The sequence below is a fragment of the Poecilia reticulata genome, linkage group LG12 (genome assembly GCF_000633615.1).
Source record: "Poecilia reticulata strain Guanapo linkage group LG12, Guppy_female_1.0+MT, whole genome shotgun sequence".
NCBI classification, from domain to species: Eukaryota; Metazoa; Chordata; class Actinopteri; order Cyprinodontiformes; family Poeciliidae; genus Poecilia; species Poecilia reticulata.
Window position 1 is genome coordinate 12,177,003 of NC_024342.1, and position 2,659 is coordinate 12,179,661.

The following is a 2,659-nucleotide window of genomic DNA, read 5'->3' on the forward strand; positions in this document are numbered from 1 at the left end:
TCCTTAATGAAACGCACCAATTAATCAATGGCGTCTTGTCAGATTTGTTCTATATTGTTCAAAATTTATGAGCCACAAAGGTTGTGTTAGTGGTGGATAAATATTTTTTTTGGTCCTGACTCCATTTAAAGTAGCTCTCAATCTGCCTTTGCTGTTTTGTGTGGTCATCATTTGAAATCGGTTGCTGATTGTGGAAATAATGAAGCCAATCGGCAAGCTGCCAATTCAGGCAGCGTGTCTGCCAATACCTCTGCTTGGTTCTGTGACAGAAAAGATCACAGCCGACTCTAGCGTCTGTCCAGAGGGACCTTCGGCATGCTTCTTTTCCCACTGGGACGGTCGGTATCTGTTAGAGTAGCATCCAGATTATTTTTTTGTGCAGTGCGTGTCTGAGGGAAGCACATTTYCCACCTCCGCCCGTCTTGGCAAAGCAGAGTTTGTGAGAACACCGGCAGGGACAATAAAGTTATCACTGATGTCTTCTTCCTTCAGACCTCACCCTCTTCCCAGAAAGCCAACCCCGCACACTGAAACACATAATCRCAGATTATATAACAGCTCTGTGATGCTGGTGAAGTTTGTCGAGGTAGAAATAGGAACAAGGCATTGTGGAGATAGAAAAAAAAAACAAATAAGAGAAGATAGCAGAGGAAGCAGACTAATTATACACTAGCTTGTGTCATGGCATATTTACTGTCACCTCTTTGTTCATGAGTTACATGCATCAGCTGATAGTGAGTGGATAACTTGGAAAAGAACGTCAAATATGTATCTTGGGTGTTCATYATGAAGAAGAAGTCATGTGAACGTCCCTCTGGCCAGCTCTCATTCTGAACAATAAAAATAATTYTCCCAGTTTTTAAACAACGTTTTCTTAAACTTGTGTAGCTTTATGTAGGTCTCTAGGCTGTGAATGACACTTTGTGGCTATTTTTGTTAGCCCTCTGGGAATATATGACAAAGTGACACAGTGGAGTCTATGTGTGATTGTGGTTTCTCATTGCTCATACTACTTGCAGAACCCTTTTAAAACACATAAAAAACATTTTGTGCCTGTAGAACAACACTTTACAAGGCTGGAGCTTCAAGGGACATTGCACATTTTCTCTTGATCAGTGTTCCCAAACATTTTGCCTCCCAACTGGGACCATGAGAATCATAAGTTTATGATGCATTTAAAACAACATAAACAACATTAACACATGGACTCTAGAAGACRAACTGCCCCACAGCATCACAGGTACTCCACCATACGTAACAGTGCACATGGGGAACCTTTTCATAAATCTATCCACAGTTTGTCACTCGACCCACCTGGAGTGTTTTGACCTAACCAAAGTCTCATTTGATCAAAGCATTCCAGTTGCATTCCAAGTAACATTTAGCAAATTCCAAACGTTTACTTTTGGGATAAGAACCGGTTGACATGTAAACGGCATCTAATAGACCCCACCCAACATGCCTCCATACAGATCTTTCACTTCACCTGTAACAAAAACTGAGTCCTTCTTAGCAATTTGGCGTTTTCCTGCTAGACATGCATGACTCCTAACACAACAGGCTAGCAGCTGCACACTTATGGTGAAATAGGATACCGTGTGAATAGTTAGAGCTGTTGCGATCACATCACTTTGTTTTACTCTGGTTGCAGTGGGTGTAGTTTAGCATTTCAGGGAAATATATTCAAGGTAGAATTTTCTATCCAAAGGCCGCTTCGTAGAAGAAGAATCCTGACTCTCAGCAGCTCTTGATGGTCGGACACCCTTCACCATAATAATAGGAATGAACTTTTTAACAACTTTTCTGAGTTAGGGGGTATTTTTGTTAGTTTCATAGATTTTGGGTTAACAGTGTTGTTTTTTACTTACATTTTTGGGTCATGTCTTCTTGTTTCAAAATATTTGCTTTCAGTTTCACACATCCTACATATTTTGTCGGAGTGATTTTCTCTTTGATTGTGATGCTCCCCATAGACTTTTCAAGTGACACACTTACTGCACTTCAGAGTTACGCCTTTTGCGATCGAATAATCAAAGCTTGTAAGGGTAAAATGGAGCTCTAAGCATCAAAAAGCAGATTTTTTTTTCTGCCTCCACTTATCGATTCAGATTTTGTCACAATTTAAAAAATTTTAAAAGGCTCTGCTCTTTAATGCTTCTTTTCTAAGCTAAATAATATACTTTTTTTGAGCATCCATATTAGAAATGCGTTATGTCCACCACAATTATATTTGTGTCCCAGACAGGAAGAGAATTTGAAAGATTCAGGAAACACAACAATGCGACTCGGCCATATAATGGCTTCAGCTACACAACCTCCATTGCCCACTATTGTCCACAACATCCACCGATTATTATTGTTGTACTATGCAGCACAAACCATTCATTGAACACACAGCAGAGCACAAAATACCTGCTAGCACAAACACTGTTTACACAAACACACTCAGACACACAGATGATAAGAATGAAGTGCAGAAAACGAAGGAAACTGGTTCAGCATTTGGAGAAAAMAAATTGCACTYCTGCCACTCTCAGCTACATTGAAATGAAAGTAAAAAGAGTTTTATCTTTTGCTCTGGGAATCCAGGAAAGTGTTGACTTCCAGGGTCAAAGTTGCTTCCTCCAATTTCAGTTGTCATCCAGTTTCATTTTTAGAC

General features: G+C 39.9%; 1 protein-coding gene across 1 annotated transcript in view; it reads left to right on the plus strand.

Annotated features, from left to right (window-relative positions):
• The window catches only part of palm2akap2 (PALM2 and AKAP2 fusion), a 40,340-nt gene that overhangs the window by 17,447 nt on the left and 20,234 nt on the right, over positions 1-2,659 (plus strand). The gene's annotated exons all lie outside the window — the stretch shown is intronic.